The sequence below is a fragment of the Ambystoma mexicanum genome, chromosome 13 (genome assembly GCF_040938575.1).
Source record: "Ambystoma mexicanum isolate Mex_15411 chromosome 13, UKY_AmexF1_1, whole genome shotgun sequence".
In the NCBI taxonomy this organism is placed as follows: domain Eukaryota; kingdom Metazoa; phylum Chordata; class Amphibia; order Caudata; family Ambystomatidae; genus Ambystoma; species Ambystoma mexicanum.
Window position 1 is genome coordinate 724,801,790 of NC_090938.1, and position 23,364 is coordinate 724,825,153.

Sequence of the window (23,364 nt, forward strand, 5' to 3'; positions counted from 1 at the left end):
TTGAAACTTGCCCTTTCAGTGCATTGCACTGAACGTTCCCTTAAACAGCAGTTGCAAGTGTTAGGTGATGTGTATTGTGTGTGGGAAGGGACGTGATGATAGGGATTGTGGGGAGTGGGTGCAGGCCAGCAGGGAACATAGCTCCACTACTTTTTTTCGTACACTTCGACCACTGCACGCGAGCGTCATGACACAGTCATGATACTCATGTTGCCCACAACAACTAGACCCCCACACAACATCCCTCCTTTATTATAAACAAACAAAACGACACCCCACCGCAAACATTTGGTGCATTCCAGTCCGCGCACCAGCTAACAGCTACTCCAGCCCAAACATATTTCTTTTAACACCGCAAGACAAAACAGGTGTGCTCCAGTCCCCACACTATGGGGCCCCATGACGGGGTCCTCCCACTCAGAAGATTCCGGGATCAAACTGGCTCTCGGCGCCGCTGCAGGACACGAAGAATACATTCTCTTCGTACTCCTCCCCCACCTCATACGGTACTTCTCGGGGACTCTACACCACCTGGACCGCCGCCACTTTGGGAGTCTTTCTCCCCTTCACCTCACTCCCCCCTGACGCCCCCATCATGCCGGCCGGGGCTGGAGCGAGACACACTCGTGCAAAGTGGTCTCCTTTCCCGCACCTTCCACAGATTTGTCCCATCGCCGGGCAGTCCTGCGGGTGAGGCAGATCCCACCCACACTGTTGGCATATTGTGGCATTGGGGTCTCTCTTCGGCCAGTCTCCCCTCCTCATCACTCTTCCTCCTGGCCACCTGCTGACAGCCGCCACCTCCTCAACCTTCACTCGGTGCGTGGGGACCTCCATCTTTAACTGGTTTCTGGAGGAGTCCATGACCGAGGCCCGCACCTCCGCCAGTTCCTGGGACCGGCCAAGCTCCAGTATTCGATCAAGGGTCAGCGCTGGGTCCCTCAGAACCTGCTTGCGCAACTTGGTGGAGCTGCAGCCATAGATGATTTGCGCCCGGATCTCATCCTCCTCGAAGTTCCCCAGGTCACAGCCCAGTGCAATGCCGCGCAGCTTCCCGTGGAATGCATCAAGGCTTTCCCCTTCCTCCTGCTTCGCACACCTCATCCTGAACCTCTCATAGTCCCTGTTGACCATGGGTCTGAAGTATTCGTTCAGGGCTGCGACGGCTGCACCGTACGATTTATTTTGGGGCCTTAGTGTCTTGAACAGTCTCTGGACAGCCAGCCCGGCAGAGTATAGGAGCGTCGGGCGTTTGGCGGCGTCTTTGATCTCCATTGCCTCAAAGTACAACTCCAGGTTCTCCACCCAGGCCACCCACCGGGCCCCCAGGCTTGCCGGCGCACCGAGGACGTCAAAATGGGGTATCGGTGCTAACTGACCCCTACATACCCCTTCATCGTCCGACATGCTGTGGGCAGGTGAGGACGTCATCCGCCAATCACCAGTGTTGGTGGGCACTTGCAATTGCCCGGCTCAGGTAGTCGTCGATGGGTGCCTGGCGTCCTCCCTGCCCAGGGGCGCACGAGCACTCCAGGTGGAGCCGCAACCCCAGGGCTTGACACCAGTTTGGCCTGTGGGTCACTGCCCGTTTCCCGGTGGCCACACCCTTGTGTAAGGGCCTTCCTCTTCTGGCACCCTAGAGGACGCACAAGCACTCCGGGTGGAGCCGCCACCCTCGGGCATGGCACAAATGCAGCCTGTGGAGGGGTTATTGTCCCCTTTTGTTCGTGGGGCTCACCCGTGGGCCACGCCTCCTTCTTTCCTCCCTGCGAGCAAAGAAAGCCTCACTTCTCTTTTTTTTTTTTTTTCCGAACAGCGATTTTCACCCGTGGCAGCCCGGGTACTCGGCGGGTGTCCTCCCCGCTCCGTGCCGCGTCGCCGCGGGTCGGAGCTCCAGGCCCCGCCTCCTAACTAATGGAGGGCCGCTCCGTGCGTCCTTGCACGGCCGCCGACTGCGGCCGTGCGCGCGGGCCCACGACTCCGCCCGCCGCACGCACCAGCTGGCGGGCGCGACTTCCTCGTCGCCAGTGTTGTGGGGGCTGCCTCCGGTCTCCGGGGCAGCCCTCTAGGGCCGTCCGGATCACCCGGCAGCAGCGTGCACGTCGGCGAACAGCCGGCGTGTCTCGGACAGGGAGACACCCTGCAGCGCCCGGTGTCACCGGGCGCAGGATCCAATGAGTGGGGGTGTCACCCCCTGGTCCCAAGCGGTCGCGGCTCCGAGGGCACTCGGGCCGCGCTGCACACACAAGGCCACGACCACGTGGCAGGCCCCAAATATGCAAGGATCACAGACACAAGTTGCCACTTCCTGGGGCTATGCTGCTCTGCCCTCGCAGCGCAAGCAGAGCCCCTTTTATTAACTGGGCACGCGAGCGTCATGACACAGTCATGACGCTCACGTTGCCCACAACAACTAGACCCCCACACAACAGTGATCAAGATTTCAACTAAGTGTGCCAATTGGTAACATTTACAGTTTCATTTAAGTGTGGCACATGCTAACATTCACGTTTCTATCTAGATGGGATGCAGGCTAAAGTTAAGAATCCATCTAAGTGTGGCACAGGAATGCCAGAAAGACTTACCAAGAAACACCAAAGAGTGTAAAATACAGCAGACAGGATCCTATTAGAAGAGACCACATCATTCCAGCACTGAAAAGCCTACACTGGTTACCAGTAAAAAAGTGCATCTAATTCAAAGCACTCTCCCATCGCCCACAAAGGCTTGCACAGATAAGGAGCAGAACTCCTCCAAGACAAGGATATCGCCCAGGAAGGAAACCAAGATACAGCTAAGATCTACAAATAGAGGCAAAGCACTACGAAAAAAGGAAATTCGGCAGAACAGTATTCTCACGTCTAATTGCCAATATCTGGCCCAACATTCCCAAAGAAATCAGAACCACAGAAGATCACATCACTTTCAGGAAACTGCTCAAAACCTGGCTATTCAGCAGACCATGACAAACTTGTAGGGGCATCAGCAACAACACCACAGATATACTAGAGGGGAGAGGCCAAAAGAACCACAAACAAGATCCTGGCTAGATACCATCAAGCGGCATCCAAAGGGACGAGCCAGAGGCTAAAAACTAAGGTACCGATTTTACTAACCCATTTTCCCCCCTTCCTGCTCTTCTTACATTGACTGCACTACACCAGACCTGGACTAGCCACACTTCACATAAACAGAGAACCATTACTATGTCGACACCTGGAGTGAACCACCCGCATAATCCAAAAACCCACCAACAATGCAACTACACACCAAGATGCCGGATTATTTTACAGCTATGACCACCTGTGACTCTGGATCCCTTATAGGCACTATCGAACCAGTGCACACGACCAGCCCATCATAACCCACACACCACACTTACAACACTACAAAACACTACCACACACCCGAGGCACCTAATCTTACCCATACAGTTAAAATGCACAAGGCCTCGCACAATACTATCACATGCAAAACACTCACAGGCGCTAGTTCCTCCTGGTTCTGGATCCATCTGCTAACCCTATCCCCAGCAAACCCCACCCCCCTTCTCTTGCAGCGCCTGGAGACTGCCCCTGGGTGGTAGGTGAAAATCAACATAACATGTATACGAATGCAGCAGATAACAATGAAACACTTTAAATTAATAACTGTCCTATCCTGCCACGGCTCTGTAGGTCACCCAGGTTAACTCAACATCGCCCAAACTTTCAAGGGAGGGGGACTAAAGCCCCATCTGACCAATGTCGCTGAGCAACTGGCTATGGCTCCGCTATTGGACGTTAAGCTTTGATCAAATGCATTCCCTGCACAAACAGCTGGAGGGAGTTACCTTCTGTGCACCTGGCAAAACTTGCCTCTCTCTCCATATAGGGCTTCTACCACACTTACTACTCGAGATGCAATTTACATTATTCATTTATTTGCCTCCTGCATCTGAGACACAAGGTTCCCAGCCTCCTCGTATTAGCGTCTACTGTCACCACGCAAGGCACCTGGGGTCAGGCTCTCCCACTGAGGTTGCTTTATGAAGGTTTTCATATCTGCAACTATTTCCCTGCCTGCTTTATTCCACCTGTCTCTTGCATCAGTCTCTAGATGGTCCTGCATAGCATAGCATGCTTTCCCTCTATGCATTCTCAAGGAATCTGCAGTGGGATTCTTCCAATCGGTCTCTAGATGGCCCTGCATAGCACAGCATGCTTTCCCTCTATGCATTCTCAAGGAATCTGCAGTGGGATTCTTCCAATCTGTCTCTAGGTGGCCTGCATAGCATAGCATGCTTTCCCTCTATGCATTCTCAAGGAATCTGCAGTGGGATTCTTCCAATCCGTCTCTAGATGGTCCTGCATAGCATAGAATGCTTCCACTCTATGCATTCCCGAGGAATCTGCAGTGGGATACTTCCAATCTGTCTCTAGATGTCCCTGCATAGCATAGCATGCTTTCACTCTATGCATTCGAGTAATCTGCAGTGGGATTCTTCCAATCTGTCTCTAGATGGCCCTGCATAGCATAGCCTGCTTTCACTCTATGCCCATCAGCAGTGGGATTTTTCCAATCTGTCTCTAGATGGCCCTGCATAGCATAGCCTGCTTCCACTCTATGCATTATCAGGGAACCTGCAGTGGGATTCTTCCAATCTGTCTCTAGATGGCCCTGCATAGCACAGCATGCATTCACTCTATGCATCCTCAGGGAATCTGCAGTGGGATTCTTCCAATCTGTCTCTAGGTGGCCCTGCATAGCACAGCATGCTTTCACTCTATCCATTCTCAAGAAATCTGCAGGGGGATTCTTCCAATCTGTCTCTAGATGGCCCTGCATAGCATGATTTCACTCTATGCATTCTCAAGGAATCTGCAGTGGGATTCTTCCAATCTGTCTTTAGATGGCCCTGCATAGCATGCTTTCACAACACTTATACATTCTCAAGGAATCTGCAGTGGGATTCTTCCAATCTGTCTTTAGATGGCCCTGCATAGCACAGCATGCTTTCACTCTATCCATTCTCAAGAAATCTGCAGGGGGATTCTTCCAATCTGTCTCTAGATGGCCCTGCATAGCATGATTTCACTCTATGCATTCTCAAGGAATCTGCAGTGGGATTCTTCCAATCCTATGGACTGCTCTTAGTTCATAGTTATTCTCTGGTAGTTGATTTACTTTCTTCCTAAACTCACCAGTGCTCTGCATGTAGACCCTGCATGGCATGCCCCTTTAGACCCCTTTCCATGACCCCCGATGTCTGTCATGGTCATCTAGACCCTCCCTCCCAGACCAGCGCATTGTCTGGACATGTGCCTTTCACCTCCTTTAAAATTCATGGCATATGTTTTTGAAAAACTGCGGGTAAACCAAGGCAAAAGATATTATTTTATATATGGATAAACGATTCCTTAGGGACTGTTGGCTGTTGTGGTGCTGTGCTGAGACGACGCGTCAATCCTTTTTTGCTGGTCTTCATTCCATGCGACTGCGATCCTCAGCTTCCTGCAACCCGGTCGTCTGGTACACTCCACCCCCAAAGGCCTTTGATGAACGTTTGGCTGATGTTAGCCACGGGCTAACTTTTTCTTTCTAATCTTCTTGTAGGGCGGTTCCTCCCCTTTGTCCCCACATCTACCTTGTGAATTTGCTCTTCCGTCTACAATCCTGGTCGAAACCACGCTTCACGCGATGAATCTTGCCATCTCGTCTCTGTTCAAACTATATGAAACTTTGAATGCCAAGTTGCTAAAACAAGATAAGCAACTTGTAAAACTAACCAGATGGCAAAAGCAATTATCCTTACATTTGCATATGACTAAGAAAACTGATTTAATTTCCCCACAAAACCCACCATTACCAAATATAGTGCCTGTCCCTCCAGGTTTAAATAGCCTTCCTTTTTTTCTGCAAATAATTCAGGAAGCATGTTCCCTTGGGTTGAATTCCGCTGCTGAGCACCCCGCAGCGGACTTTTGTGTAACCAATTGCCCTGTTGTCTGCCCTCCCATTCTAAAACAACCCTATGCAATATTTTCAGGCAATTCTTTATCTAAAAAAGATGCTACCACAAAACTCTTGCGTGAAAATTGAGAAAAAAGAAAAACGGGCTAACCAACGAATCTCCTCTACCATTACTAAATCTTTTATGAAAGCAGTATGGCTGCCGATGAAAGAAATGACAATTGCAGCTAGAGCGGTTCAAAATAAATACGCTAAAATTGCTCTAGAAAAGCATATAAAAGATGTGCTGCCGCCGGTATCGCCTGTATCATATGCCCCTCTGAATGAGATTGTAGCATTAGCTGAGAAGCAGCACTTGATTACTATGATCCCTCAACCGCTGACCAATCCGTCCAAGCTGAGAGCAAGTACTACGGAAGAGTCAGATCTTTGTTTGAGGTGTGCTGAACTCCGAAAAGAGATTGATTTATATCGGACTTCCCAATCTGCTAAACCCCTCTTGCCGATTATCGGTATTAATAGTGTTGCCACTGAAAATACTTCCACTCCTAACCTGAGCGAGGCAATTACTTCAATCACTGCTTCTATTCAACCTTTAAATCCTTCTCCTCGAATAAACATGGCAGTTGATCCTGTGGCTAACTCTCAACCTATTATTCAACCCAAGTCTACGGATCGTACGGAAGCTGGAACCGCGATTCCTTCCCTTGATCACTATGGCAATAGAACAATACATGTCTAAGCACAACTCAAATTTACGAATCCTGTCTAGGCAGCAGGGTACGGCTCCAGCAAAACAACCTGTGACAAATGTTGATCAAATGCAAAATCAAATTCCCTCGTCGCAGTCCGATATCCATCTGTGTACTCGACTACATCTACTGATCCTTCTCCCAATCATAGTATTAAACAACTACCTTCACAGCCTTCATTTAAAAAAACTTGGATTCAAACATTCTCTTCACTCGATGATTAAATGCAGAAATCTGCCTTATACAAGATATGATTTGAATCGATCTAGTATCTTGTCAATCTTTGGAGATATCTTTGTCCTTGAGGACATTGGCACTACTGATATTGAACAGGTAGAATTTCTTCATGCTCATGATCTTTCTATTGCTAGAATCTGGTTGCAATCAAGAGTTGTATTGAACAATTTGTGGGCTGCTCATTCTGAGCTATTCGAATTAGGATTTGAGCTCTTGATTGACAATCTGAGACCGGCCACAGATCCTGTTCCCACTAGCAGGAAACAGCAGTTGACAGACAGATCTACCAAGGTTGTTGCTGTTCCAAAAGGCCCAGCCCAGAATTCAATACTATGTAATTGTCGGTGCTCAATTAATCCCAGTCGCTCTACCGTTCGACATATTTCTTTATTAAGCTGAAACACGAGGGGGTTTAGACACCTCTTTTCTCCCTCAATCTGTAAATTGGCGGATTGTGATTATTATTTTACAAGAAACATGGTTAACCCAGTGTCTTTCCTGGTACGACCACCCCATACTTTTCAATCCGGCAATTTCTTCTGCCAAAGGTCGTCCGATGTCAGGTCTGATGGTGCTTCTGAAAACATGCCCCTACATTTCCCTAGTATTGCACAAAGCCCTGAATCCATATTTGCAACTTGTTCAATTATCTATTTCTCAGACCAATTACTCCATAATCTATGTATATTGGAATCCTGTGGCTCAAACAACTGACCTATTCTTGAAAGCACTTGATTCTTTATGGGAGAGATTGCTTCAATCTGCTTCATATAGCCATGTAATTCTAGACGGAGATTTGAACTTATATTGTCTTGATCGCTGCAAAACCACTTCTACCATTAGGTTGTCGCGCTGGAATCATTTTATTGACTCTAAAGATCTGGTTATGGTCAATGGCACATCCCCTGAGGATTGTCCACCTCACTCCACTTGGAAGAGGGGGGAAGTCCACAGCAATTATTGATTTTATTTATGTAAACCGAAAGTTATTTTTTATCTCTAACTGGTTTCCATGTTTCGCCAACCTCTGAAAGTGATCACGACATGCTAAACCTTCAATGGCTCTGTAATAACAATGGTTCTGACAAATCTACTGCTATCATGTCAGGTGCTGTACAGGGAAACTGTGCTCGGAATCGATTATATTGGTCTAAATCCAAGCTACAGCAGTTTACCAATAGGCTAAACGCCGAATTTATGAGCCCTCAGCTTTCTACAGATTGAGACCTTGAAAACACCAAACTGTTACATCAATTTGTTACTACCTCTAAGTCAGTAAGCTCTCAAATCACTTCTCATAGCTTTGACTTGAATATGCAGAAAAGGAAAGCTCTATTCCAGAGAGAGGAAACTAGCTTTAACCCTGCCGGCCGAGTTACGATGGTTCATCTTAAAATCCATTAAGACAGGATATAGAAATTGGAGAAGACCCCACCGGGCTTCCCCGTTTCAAAAAGATGGTGAGTCTATGCTAGCCCAATTGTCCTCGAAAAATTCTGCGGGCACTTGGGCCTTAATTACTAAAACTTACAACCAATAACAATGCTCAATACAAATTAATGATGTTTCATCATCTGACTGGCTTGGCCACTTTTCCCCGCTGATATGCGGCGCCTATATCTAATCTGCTGCCACTCTCACCTAATCTTGAAGGAATGTTTTCGATATCCTTCTCTATTGAATTCTTTATTATATTCAGAAAGCCAGCCGGTCTAGAGCGCATGTTCCCGAAGGCCTCTCCAACTATGTTAAAACAGTTTCCTGAATTGTGGGCCGTCACTCTATTTGAGATATTCTCTCATGTTGTATCTGTTCAAAAGATACCAATGTCCTGGTGCAGCTCTCTAATCGTCCCTATATTTAAGAAGGGCGATAGGCATGATCCAACTAACTACAGCCCTATAGCCCTTCTAGATGCTCCAGGGAAAATGTTTGCTTCCTTGATTTTGAGAGACCTACACCACTGGATTGCTTCTACAAATATGCGAGATATGTTTCAAACCGGTTTTGTTGCCGGAAAGGGCACTGCTATTAACATTGCTACCATTACATCCATCAAGGCCCTTTGTCACCAACAGAAAAAATCACTATTCAAAGCTTTTGTTGACTTCAAAGAAGCCTTTGATTCCATCGACCGTTTACTAATGTTATGCAAATTAATTTCAATGCGTTGCCCTTTCTCTCTGGTCAAACTGATCTCGCTGCTCCAGTCAAATACTTCTATTCACGTCAGACTAACCCTTGATTGTCAGCTTACGCCCCCCCTTTCGACATTTCAGGGCCTGAAGAAAGGGTGTATCCTTGCAGCCACCATCTTCAATCTGTTTATTTTGTATATGGCCAAAAGAAAATTAAACATTAATTCTGATGCTCCGAAGTTAGGCCCCCCCCATCAGATCCCATGGGTCCTCTATGCAGATGACCTCATTCTCCTTTCCAAAACGCAAGCAGCTCTTCAAAGACCGATTAGAGGCTTGGCATCCTATGCATCTGAAAATGCCATGACCATTAACCTAGCGAAAACACAGATCATGGAATGTCACAACTATAACTCCAAGAATCAGAAGCAGTTTACCTGGACCTTAGGTCAGGAATGCATTTCCATTACTCCGCCCTACAGATATCTAGGCGTCATGATTAGTAACACTGAGAATGAAACTCTGTATTTAGCCAGTATAAACTCAAAACTACAGGCCTGGACTTCTCAATCAAAGGCCATCCTCTATAAATTTGGTAAATGTATGTGCAGCCATTTGCTGACGTTCTTTTCCTTGAAAGTGACACCTATTATCACTTATGGTTCGGAATGTTGTATACCTAAATCACGCGCCTTTTTGGACCGGCACAAGGGCAAGTTCTGGCGCTCAGTACTTAATCTACCAGACTGTGTATCTGTTGCTTTGATCCGTTTTGAGCTAGGTTTGCTATCGTTATACAGTATGGTTGCCTGGAAAATGATTGCACTGCTAAGGACGTTTTTAATTGCAATACAGGGACATTTCTCATATTTTGAGGTAATATTTGTTACAATCTGCGCAACAATATCCAAAAAATTGGCGAAATGTGGCTATAAATATTCTCACTGATGCCGATATCTCAATTGACATTTTAATCAATAACCCTAATCGTGCTAAAGCTAAACTATCAAAGAGACTGGATTCACACTCGAGAAATATGTCGACACCATAAAGATTGAACTCTACACAATTTGGACATAAGCGGTTTAGAACCCCAGAATCATATCTTATTAAGTATCGGTCCCACCAATTTAGAGGTGACTATATGAGATTCCGCTTCAACTTGTGGTCCACTAAGGACATACTATGCAGACGACAGATGCTGGCACCTTGTGAGAATGTTTGTAGATTTTGCAAATACAATGAATTCACAGAAACTTTGAGGCATGTTGTTGCCTACTGTCCTGCATTGTATGTTCTACGTTGGAAATATTTTGCACATTGTTTTAACCTATATGCAACAATCGAGAGTGAAGAACTATGGCTGCTAATATTTGGTGCTAGAAGAATGTCTGTCAAATTGGCTACTATTGGGTTCTTCAATGAATTAGACCTGAAGTAGAAATAGAATGAACGCTGTAACAGCCACGCATATGAGATTATATCACACTAATTGCAATCTTTATCTTTGTATCATACACGATTTTAGCTTTTAAAATCTGTGTCTTGAATGTAATGCATTACCTGGATTTTTTTATATACTTTCTCTTAAATTGAATGATGTAAATGGTCTTAAATTGAAAGGTTGTTTCTACAGCCAAACAAAAAATTAAAATAAACGAAAAGCCCTGGTGAAGGTTAGATGTTTTGAAACCTGGGTACAATGGTACATGATGTGCTTCGGAGGACCGTTCCAAACATTTCCACCTTTCACACTTCTTGCAGTATGTGGCAAAGCAACCGCTGTACATGTATGTTCTGGTTTAGGTCCCTCAAATTGACACCACACAAATCCTGATTTACCCGCCCCAGCCTCAGCTTTGCATCACCTCTGGAATTTAGACCCTCAAAGCAAACCTGCGCCTACACTACCCGTAGCCTACAAAAAGGACCCTGCTGCCCCAACCTCTCCACTACTCCACAAACCTAACCTCCTCCAGAAGTTCGGTGGGGTACACATTGTGAAAGGGCCGGCGTATATTAGGAGTAAATCACCAACCCACACGGGGCAGAACCCCCAAGTCATGGTCACAGGGCAGGGGCAACACTACCCATGGCATCCTGGCTGAAAGGGGCAGTAGCGGTTTGTGGAGGTTTGTGGGGTTCTCAGCCAGACCTATTTTGGCCGCTTCCCGTCGTTGGTTTATTTTGGATAAAAGTCTCAAAATAATTTCCTAAATGTATTTATGGAAAACAAATATGTACTATACGAACAGAGCAGAACGTTTCTTGCGCTTTCCAACGGCGGACGTGATGACACATTGGAGGAGGGGCAGAGACATTATTGTGCTACGTGGAATACATCAGGCACTTCATGCAGAGCAAAAACCTAGAATTGATAATGGACCTCGCGTAGGCATAGCTCGTGAATGCGCACCTGATGGATGCTCCTGTTGTGCAAGGGCGGCTCACAGTGTGGCCACCTGGGCTTAGACATGTTTTGTGAATGCAGACCTGATGGACAGACCTGCAGTGCAAGAGAAGCTCACAGGGTGGTCACCTAGGCCTAGCCATGGCTCATGTATGCTCTGCAAGGGCGGCTCATGAATGCGGACCTGATGGGCCATCCTGCTGTGTAAGGGCAGCTCACAGTGTGGCCATCTGAGCTTAGCCATGACTCAAGAATGCGGACCTGACTGATGCTTCTGCTATGCAAGAGAGGCTCACCATGTGGCCGCATGGGCTTGGGCTTGGTCATGGCTCATAAATGCTGACCTGGCAGATAGTCCTGCTGTTCAAGGGAGGCTCACAGTGTGGCCACTTGGGTTTAGACATGGCTCATGAATGCTCACCTGATGGGAGGCTCCTGCTGTGCAAGGGGGGCTCCGTGTGGCGACCTGGGCATAGCCATGCCTCATGAATGCAGACATGGATGACCCTGCTGTGCAAGGGAGGCTGACAGTGAGGCGACCTGGGCATAGCTATGACACATGAATGCAGACCTGGTGTATGGTGCTGCTGTGCAAGGGAGGCTGACAGTGAGGCGACCTGGGCATAGCCATGCCTCATGAATGCAGACATTGTGGATGGTCCTGCTGTGCAAGGGAGGCTCACAATGTGGCCACCCAGGGTTAGTCTCACTGGGTGCAATCCTGTGTGAAGTCCTCATGACCCTCGTGCTTGCTCAGTTGGGGACTATCCCATCATCTGGTCCAGCACTGGTCCGGCTCTTGTTGGGTCCGGGATCCAGCATCATATGTCTCCCTGGATCTCGGACCCAGCCTGCCTCAGCCCCTACAAGCAGTTCAGGCGGGGACATTTGGAAGTGGGACACCTCTCCCGTTCAGGCGACGAACGGGAAAGGCGTCCCGCTGGCAGGAAAATGAAGACGCAGAGCAGGAGCATGGTGTTGTGCTGGCAGCCAGGACCAGTCTGAGGCCTGGCACCGCTTGCTGTGACACGCTCGAGATAAATACCCCCCTCCAAGCAGCCCATTAGACCCTGCAGGCCCTGTAACTTGTTTTCTTCAAGCAGAGCATTTAAAGTGCGAGTGATTTACAAGTTAGGGCCCATTAAAGAGACCATTGTTGTATTGTTTTGGGCAAGACGTTAACGTTTTCGTGCCAAGAACGGCAAAGGGACATTTTGATTGTGAAAGCACACGCAAATGACCATTTATCTGCATAAATCTATGCCCTCCAGGACAATTACACAAACACCCCTGCAGTCGCCCTTATCTGCCTTATTTTCACATGCTCGCATTCATCACACCAAAATTGAAACCAACCTAGGTAGCCTTTACACATATTACATTTCGTTATGAGTCTTAAGTCTTGGAAAACAAAAATTAAAAAACAGGCCATGTATTGCCTTCTGCTGAATTGCATTCTGGTATTTGTAGTCTTTGCATAACTGAAAACGTTTTGCCTAGAATATTGCTATGGCGATTTAAAGATTTGTTCAAGTACTTTACTATGGTTTGTGCACTTTCCAAGTTATCTTTTTAAAATAGAGTATTGTTGAAAGCCAAACATGGCAGTGAGAGGGGAATGGACAAGAGAGTATGGACTATTTGCCCAGAACGTGGCAAGAGGTTGCAATCCTGGAGACTGGAACAGTTATCCCCCTACCCCCTGGAGGGGGAGGAGGGGATGTCTGGGGTTCAGGAAGGGGAGGGGAACAAACAGGTGACTATCTTAAAGGGTCCGTGAACAATCAAGGTAGTGCTTGGGGGGGGGGGGAGGAGAAAACAAGGAGGATGGGGGGAAACAGACAAGTTATTATCAGAGGTCAAAGGCCAGTGATAAGAGTAAGTGCTTGTAGAGTAAAAGGAAAAAGGGGGAAGGGAGGATGGCTGCAGAAAGCAGGCAACTACAATTACTATGCCCAACAGCAATTGAGGTAGTGACTGAACTTATACAGGACAGTGGGCGGGGGAGGGGAGGGCAAACTGCTGCAAAGCCTGGCAGCTACAATTACTATGCCTGACGGCAAAAGGGGTGATGCTGGAGATTGACAGAAAGAGGGAAAGAGGCGATGGCGTTGGGGGAATGGGGGGGCTAGGGGGAGACAAAGAGGCAAAGGATGATAGAGCAGGAGGAGGGAGAGGATCAGGACGATAAAACAGGAGGGGGGGTGGATACGGGGGGGCACATAGATGAACAAAGGGACAGTGGGGGGACCACACAAATGGACACAGGGGCAGTGGGGGGCAAAAACAGATGGACACAGGGGTAAAGGAGCCAACACATATGGACGGGTTTGCACACAGATGGACACGGGGGAGGAGGGGATAGAACACATGACTTCACCTGGACTACAGGGGAGTAGGGGGACACAGAGACACAGGGCATCAGAGGTGGGTGGGGGGGGAGGACAAGGAGGCAGGGCATCGGAGGTGGGTGGGGGGAAGAAGAGACAACGGGGCAACGGAGGTGGGTGGCGGGATATATATTATAACATTGCAAGAGGTTACTTTGCATGGAAGGAGAAGGGTTGACCGACGTGGCTTTAAGTGGACCAGGGCTCGGCCCTGCCAGTCTCCAAATATTGCCCTTGTGTCAGAGCTTTGCCAGGCCTCTCCAAACTGACCTCCCATACCAAATGTCTTTAAAAATATGAGTGGCAATACTGCTCTTTGCCAGTAGATGTCCCCCTCCAGTAAGGTTTAGAACCGCATCCTCGGGAATGTGAAATTAGGTACTTTTCAAACAGGAAAGGGAAATAAGAGAATACACGGTTCGATTTTTGCCGAACATTGTATTAAAGTATCATCATTAGAATGCCTTTAATTAGTATGTATGGATAGATGCATTTCAGAAGACCTGTGGGATTGCATGGTGTGCCCACCCCTTTTGATTTGACATTCTGTTTCATGTTTGAATATATTTAGATTGGTCAAAGCATTTAAAAATATTTTAAACCAGATTTTTGCCCCATCAATGGACACATGGAAACTTGATTGGCTCGGTTAGGTCACACTTTTAATTACACAATTACTTTCAAAGCTGTATTAGCGACTTGGTATTTGAAGTTGCGCAAGACCCTTTTTAGGCCACGCCCCAAACATTGCATCACTACGCATTAGAGCCCCCCCCCCCTCGATTTCTTATCCCACTTAAAGCACTGGATAAAGAAATCAATAGCAATTTTTCCAAAGTCTGGCAAAATAAACTCCTTAGCACAGACTCCTCCCTCATATGCAAGCCCAGCACTGGCAGCTTGCCCCCACACCTCATCGGATGATGGGATCCCAAAGCGATTAGAATGTGGCAATGATAACAGATCATGGGTGCACCACTGCCCTGGAAGGGAGTTGAAGTGGAACTGATGTACAGTGTGGAGTTTGGAAAGAAGCAGCATGAAAGAAGTTGCATCATTTTTAAGCTATTATTTTGAACGTTGCCTTTGAGTGGAGTCAAACTGCTAGCCCCGCCTCCTCTGGCCTCCACCCCACCCCGGCTCTTTCGGGATCCCTCTTTGCATTTTTTTTTTTATTTCCACCACTAGTCTGGACCCACTGAACAGTGCTTACAGGCATCCGATAAAGGTCAGCAGGGGGCTGTAAAGTAATGGCAAGTGAACCTTCGTAACAAGACAGCTCCAGACACCGGCAGCATTGTAATGAAGCGATGGCAGAGGACTAGACTACCTGAACGAGGCCTCCACCCTCAGCATAGCCCCGAAGCTTAAGGTCCAGCAGAATGCACGGGTCCACAGGCTTCAAGTGAAATAAGACACCTCACAGCCTCCAGACGGTAAGTGAACCTGCAAAGGAGGACGGGAGGGAGGGAAACAGATCTCCCGGCTGAGGATTTCGCTCAGAATTGTTCACCTGAGCCGTGCTGGGTGCTTGCCATTTCCCTTTTCACACTGGCCCCGTTAATGTCCCCCACTCTCTCGCTGTGCTCCAGTCAGAACTACGCGCCTCTGTCTGTCTCCCTGTCCCTCTCCCCGCTGCAGGGTTTCCGCCTTGCTCCGTTAGATCATACTGCCTCTTCCCACTGCTGAGTTTCCTCCTTGCTCCGTTAGTCCCAGTCCCTTTTCCCGCTGCGGGGTTTCCTTCTTGCTCCATTAGTCCCAGTCCCTCTTCCTGCTGCAGGGTTTCCTCCTTGCTCCATTAGTCCCAGTCCCTCTTCCTCCTGCGGGGTTTCCTTCTTGCTCCATTAGTCCCAGACCCTCTTCATGCTGCAGGGTTTCCTCCTTGCTCCGTTAGTCCCGGTCCCGCTTCCTCCTGCAGGGTTTCCTCCTTGCTCCGTTAGTCCCAGTCCCTCTTCCTGCTGCGGGGTTTCCCTCCTTGCTCCGTTAGTCCCAGTCCCTCTTCCTGCTGCGGGGTTTCCTTCTTGCTCCGTTAGTCCCAGTCCCTCTTCCTCCTGCGGGGTTTCCTACTTGCTCCGTTAGTCCCAGTCCCTCTTCCCGCTGCAGGGTTTCCTGCTTGCTCCCCCTTTGTCCGTCATCGCACTTGGTGCCTCCTCAGCAGATTTGACCTCACTTCAGTCCTCCTCACTCTGATATTTCTCGATCCCTCGGCTCCTGAAAGGAAAAACTGGCCAATCAAAGAACCTTTTATTACAGCGCTATGAAGCTGGAGCAATCTGTATAAGGCGCTGTTGAACAATGCAATATTTTTACATAGTTTTGTTTCTTTGGTCCTCACTCATTCATACATTATGATGAAACTTTGTCACAGCTTGCCTCGTCATCCCGAGCCTTGGCCCTCTGTAATGCCTATTGCGTCTCTTCACCCAGCTCCTGCAAGACCCCCGCCCCATCTCCCTCCTGTCTGCATTCTTGCTCTCATGACACCCCCTCTGCTGCGATCACATCTCTTGCTCCCCATGCCTCTTCCCTGGTCTTATGTATTGCCCTTGTTCCCCATGACTCTTCCCTCTGATCCTAGCAGATCTCTTGCTCCCCATAGCTCCCGGCCATGTGCCTGCTTTGGAAGCAATACGAGACGGAGCAACACAGGTTCGAACCCGGGTCTGCACTTAGAAACCTCTGGGTATCAAGCGTGTTATAAATAATCAATCATCAGTGGCAGATTTAAGGCAAAGGGCCCCGTTGGCAGTACGTGACAAAGGGCCCATGATGGGTGGGTCCTAGAGGCAGAGCTTAGGGTGGGCGAAGTTAATTGTGGACACGAGTGCACAATTGGCAAATTTTAGGGACAAAAGCTATTTTTTTAATAATGTTTGCTTTATTGTGGCAATGTGTTAAATTATTCACGTCTAGCCCGTGATACGTTTGGTCTACTTGGAATAAACTGGGAGGTGAAATGGAAAAACAGCAAATGGCCGTCGTCTTAGGTGATGCCTTTTGTTTAAACTTCCTTCTGGGCACTGAAGGGTTGTGTATTTGCCCCACCACCCACTGACACCCAGAGCGGAAATTCGCACTAGGGGGAAGGCCTGGCTATGGGGAGCCAACTGCCGCTCAGGTGGAGATAATGGGCCCTTGTAAATGGTGGGAGATCACCAACTGCCTATTCGCTAAAGGGCAAATCGCAAACCTGTTAGTTATGCATATCTTTGGCATCACTCAGAGCTCAACAACCCCCCCCCATTCATTAAGAGCAGCCAAGGCCCCTCTATGAATAGTAAACGTGGTGGCCCCTCCACCTTAATGGATGCATTGCTCAGTCAATGTTCACACAGAACACGCGGGGCCCCATGAGCGCCAGCTGACTCTGACTGAAAACAAATGGGAAGGAAGAGAAGGGGGGGGCCCGCTCGCTGTTTGCCTGGCAACCGCTAAATCCGCCCCTGCCAATCATATCATGCCCCTTTCCCCTGCTCTTATCAGATCTCTTGCTCTGTATGCCTCTCCCTCTGCTATCAGGTCTCTTGCTCCCCATGACCCTTCCCTGTTTCTATCAGATCTCTTGCTGTATGCCTCTCCCTCTGCTTCCATCAGATCTCTTGCTCCCCATGCCCCTTCCCTCTGCTCCCATCATATCTCTTGCTCTGTATGCCTCTCCCTCTGCTCCTATCAGACCTCTTGCTCCCCATGCCCCTTCACTCTGCTCCGGCCAGATTTCTTGCTCCCCATGCCCCTTCACTCTGCTCCAATCCGATCTCTTGCTCCCCAGGCCTCTTTTCTCTGCACTGGTTCCATCTATTGCTCTATATGCCCCTTCCCTCTGCTCTTATCAGATCTCTTGCACTTCATGCCTCTCCCTCTGCTCCTATCAGATCTTTTGCTCTGTATGCCTCTCCCTCTGCTTCAGCCAGATTTCTTGCTCCCATGCCTCTTGGCCTCTGCTCCCATCAGATCTCTTGCTCTCCATACCCCTTCCCTCTGCTCCTGTCAGATCTCTTGCTCTCATGACACCCCTCTGCTCCCATCAATCTCTTGCTCTCATGCCTGCCTCTTCCCTCTGCTCTTATCTTTTTAAAAAACATTTTTTAAATTGTTTATGGTTAGAATTTACCTTTTATAAACAGTTCACCTTCCATTTTCATACTCCATAAATAAAACAAGACATTCATCAATTTTTGAAGATCAAAATTAAAACCTATTTCAGATAAAACAGCTTTTCCAACAAAAACAGGTGAAGTCGAGGTTCTACCACCACTGATCCTCTATGCCATGTATCAAAAACATCATATCATTAATTTGGCTAATCCTTTAGCCACTTCTCCTTGGGGTGGGGAGCAATGTTGGCACCAGGTTCCACCATGACAGGGATGCTTTATTGGATGTACTCATCCCTAGGTATAAGCCTGGAGCTCAATCGTACAACTCTCTAACATTTGTATCACCGCAATTGTCATTTCTTGTGATTGCCCACCAATCAATCTTTGGTGTATTATTAAATGTACAAATTTAAACAAAGAAAAGTGGTCTAGCAAATGCTGTGCCTTCACATGCCAACAACAGATGTTTAGTAGATTGGAGTTCTGGATTTTTACAAATATGAGACAGCTTTATTGCTTGATCACCCATTCCTTTTTTTGCCAAGACTTCACCCGTATGAATAACATTCAACCCAAGTCTTAAAAATGTATTCCTGATTCTCCAATCAGGAAACTTTATCAAATACTTATTTAGGAAGCCCAATGTTCAATCTAATACCTGAAGGAGGTTTGGGTTAGCACCTGACCTGATTTTTCCAATAGAATGGATCCAATCCATTTCATCCCATTTCTTTTTAGCCTTAGTCAGGTCTTCCATCAATAATTTGCTCTCTATATCGGCATCCGAGAGTAACTTTTCCACCTGGAGATTGAGGTTACCCAATAGTTTTGATTTTCCCATTTCCATATGTGCCTTTATGGCTGCACACAACAAATCCATCTGTGCAGTAGTAAACCTTTGCCAAAGTAGTATGAGTTTCCACCCTGCCTGCCTGGGATTTTAGAGACCCGAGGCCCAATTCGAACCTAAGGTTATCCATCGAGAGACTCATTGGCAGCCCCAGTGCATGTTTCTACAAGAGCCCTTCCCATTTTTGCCAAGCATGATGTGTTCCACAACTGAGGTTTTGCTTCCAGGCCATAAAGTAGGAAAGGGACTATTTTAGCTTGATAACATTTTAATGCTGGCACAATAGAAAATCTTCCAGATCTCCCAAGTATTTTCTTCATCTGGGCTGCCAAAGGTTTTATTTTCATTGCAATATTATGCTCCATTTTATATCCTGCTGGAGTCGCGTATCTTTTGTAGCCAAGGTATACCAACTCTTCTACTCTCATGATTTCTCCTCTCATTGACCACTGATGAAATGCAACCTTTTTGTTTTTCTGTCTATAAACCAACAATTCGATTTAGCTGGATTTAAAAGAAAGCCCATTTTCACATGCATATTGGTGAAGACCATTAAGCAACCGTTGTAATCCGACTGCCGTTCTGTCCAGGATTACCACGTCGTCTGCATAGGCAGTGGAGTTTTACCCCATTCAAAACTGGACTTGCCAACGCATAGGACGCCAGGGAATCTCCCATATCTGCTGTATAAAGGTTGAAGAGAAATGGTGCCCCCAGACAGCCCTGCCTCACCACCCAGTTCACCCTAACAGATTCTGACAGATAGCCCTCCTCATCCAACCATACTTTCTATGGAATTCTATTAACATCCCCACATTCCTTCTGGGATTCCCTTTGCCCTCAGTTTCTCCCAAAGCCGTCCCCTGTCCACCTGGTCGAAGGCTTTGGAGAAAGCCACCTTCTTCACTCGTCCGTGTTTTTTCACTTAGCAGATTTAACATCATACCATTTATGTGGAAAGTCCCCTCCTAAAGCCTGTTCGGCATTTTGAAAGGATCTTTACTTCTCTTTCCCAAGTCTCCAGTTCTCCCAGCAAAACCTTCATGAAGATCTTGCTATCAATATCCAAGAGGGCGATAGGGCAGTAGTTTGTTGCCACCAACCTATTCCCCCAACCCCCCTTTGAATAGAGGAATTATGGTTGCAGAACTCCAGGAAGGCGGCAGTTGTTTTATGGCCAAGATCTCCTTAAAACGCCAACTAAGCAGTCTTGCCCATAGCCCTGGGCTATTCCTCATGACCTGGTATTTGAGGCCTTTTGGCCCGCCGCTTAAGACGACGACCCTTTCATGATTAGTTCTTCTATATAGATTTCATCAAATGTTAGGTGCCAGTTCTGTGTGTTATATTGGCATGTTTTTTGTGGCTTTCCGAAAACTGAATTCAAATGACTGATCCAGTCTTCTTTGGAAACCAGAATACATTGTTGGGTGCCCAAGTTTCCCTCCAGTTGGTGGATGACAGACCAGAATTCCTTTGCCCTAGAAGTTCCAACATATATTCTCCATTCCTTTGACGTCTTACAATTTCCCTCGACATGGACCAGTTTTTATAGTACTTGATCAAACATTTTTCTTCAACATTATTAACCTATGTTTCCCTAACTTCCTATTCAGTTCTTTTTTCTTTAACATTGTCTCTTCATCATATGCATGTCTTTGCCTCAGGCCATCTCCATCAACCTTCGGTGGACAAATTGACAAGATAAACCTTGTAAACCCTCTAGGGGAACAGTTCTTCTGTTGAGTGCACTCGGGAAGAGCTAGTAACCTTTTATTTAGCACCCCTCCCCCCACTTGCTTTATATTTGAGGAGGCACACCCTTCCCTTTCTGCCATCAAGTCTTTGGTCATCTCTGACATGTTTTTACAGTAATATCTCTGGAAACGAGAGCTCTAGCCTAAAATGGTCACTACCGCCCCCCGTCCCGGATATTTAACAAGGCCTTCTGTTCAAATAATGAACTTGATAGAAATAGATAGTCCAATTTTGACACTGAGGTAGCCTAGATTCTCGTTGGTTTTGCTGGCATGTCCCCTGGAAGGTTACCGTTTGACATTTTCAGGTCCCAAATATTTAAAAATTCCACCCAAGAATGGCCAATCTGTCACCCTCCGACCAGTTTTCCTTGTTTGGTCTTTTATCAATTGGAGACATTGGGAATTCAAATCCCCTCCCAATATTTCAGCACCTGCAAATATAGATTTCAGTTTCCCCAAGGACTGTGCAATATTATCCAGGAAAACACTCAACCCGGAACACGCAGGGTTCCAATATAGATTACAAAATACTTCCAGGTCCTGGGATTTTTTTTTCTTCAATGTTGCTTTACATATTTGGAGACCTTGTACATTACACTCAAAAAGGTGATATATTCTTACATTTGGAGCATGTAAAGGCCATGATCATACCCCCCACTAGGGCGGCCTCTTGCCTTCTGAGAAGCAGGGCTGGAATGGGAACCAAAAGTGGCCCTGGAATTTTTTTTCCCCAAGTGGCCCCTTATTTCACCGAATGAGCGAGCACAGCAAGTGAGCTCAACCCTTCTATGAGGGGATTGGGAGTATCCTCTAAGAAAATGTTGAATACAATTAGTCAAAATTAGGCATACCTCTCCCCTACTGATTTCCTGTCTTATACTGCACTGGTCAATGGATACCCTCCGATTTTGGGCCCAGGTCCTGGTCCGCCCAGTTTCACACCCACACTGCCTCCTGGCAACCATTGCACTTGGGTCTGCATCTGTAAGCCTACAGTTCCCCTACCTGCACTTTTGGACACCTGCTGTCTGCACTTACCCTTGCACTTGCCACCTGCTGGCCGCACTTCTTGTTATTGTTTTAATTCCCATGTACAGCACTGCCCCCTGGCACTTGTCCACTCTCTCTCTCCCCCCCCCCCCACCCCCTGCACTTGCGGGATCTCAATGTCACTTGGCCTAGTAAGATCATAGTAAGATCATTGTCTCTCTCCTCCCTCTGTTCCCCCTTCCTTGCCTTTTCGCACCTTGAAACACTTGTGTATAGGCGCGTTACAAATGCCATATCATGTTTTAAACATATATGGATTAAAAAGTCATGTTTTAAGTAACACTGTACACCTCTCCCCAGCTCCTCTATCACAAATTCTACCAAGCGCTATACACCTTCAACCATGCTTCCCTCCTGCGCCACTGATATCCCACACCAGACATGCCCCCTTACACGTTACCTTGCTTCCACACCACGAATAATATTGCTCCATGCACTGAATACGTTCTCCAGCATCTTTCGAGTTGTCCCTTGCAAAAGTCATCATGAACCCCCTCAAAGACTGCCACTGAATTCCTTCCGCTGCATGTGTTCTCCACTCCCATGCCACCAATACCACACAATAACTACACACTTTCCTATGCACATTTCCTCTTTGTCCACCTCCTCGTCATACATATTGCCAGACATCCTTCTTGACCTGTCTACTTTCCCAATACCACAAACACCCCCTCACGAACGACACCCTACAACCATCTGCTGCATACCACTAATACGCCACATACTGCTGCACACCCTACAATCTTCTCCCTTGCCTCCACACTACCAATAACCCAAAGCGCACTAAACAAGCCCTAGTGCCATCAATGCATGGTCATAAACCTGACATGATCTCCCACACCCCAGGAATCCCAACATGCATCCACATCTCAAGTCCCGGAGAGCCACACTTCACAAACATGCGCATCTTCACATCATTGGTTTAGATCGGCATACTGTCGTCCAGGGCATCCATCTAGCACTCACAGTGGAGGTAAGCACACGTGGGCAGTGCGAGAGGCAGGAGGAGAAGAGAAGATGGCTCGGATCCAGGGGGAACTTTCACTGCATGTGGACATGATGGGCCTGTTTCACAAAGAATTGAAAACGCTTTGGGAATCAGGCCCAGCAACCATAGGTTGATATTGCACTTGCTTTCGGAGAGGGCAACCAACACCAGCACACACATACACTGCCAGGCTCGGACAGGCCTATAAGGCAATGCCGGAAGTGAAGGTCAATCATGCTAGTGTGTGCCAGCAAGTGGTTTACACTAGTAACACTAGCGTTATTGACAATATTTCTTAAGATGCATAATTTGCAAGACCATTTACCACAAGCTCCCTAAACAGGTACTACAGGAACACTCTGTCACAAGAGGAATTGCATTTTGCGACTGTGGGCCACTTTGTTTGTTGCTCGCGCCCTAACCCAGACCGACCAGGGCCAGGTGTGCACAGGAGATGCCCTAATCAGAGTAACTAAAACCATTAAAACCGCTGCCACTGGTGCATAACTGGGGCACATCCCCGCAAGCCACCATTATGAGAACATTGGGTGTTCCAGGGGCCCACATCCCATACTACCCAGAGACTCACCTGAAAAAGTGGTTCAGAGAAGCATGTCCCCCTAGTATTAATGGTCCGAGGGGCACAATTCTCCCCAGCAATAATCTCTCAGGATAGTACACGTCACCCGAAAATAATACTCAATGAGAATAAATGTCTCACAGGCCCCCAACTGGGTCTA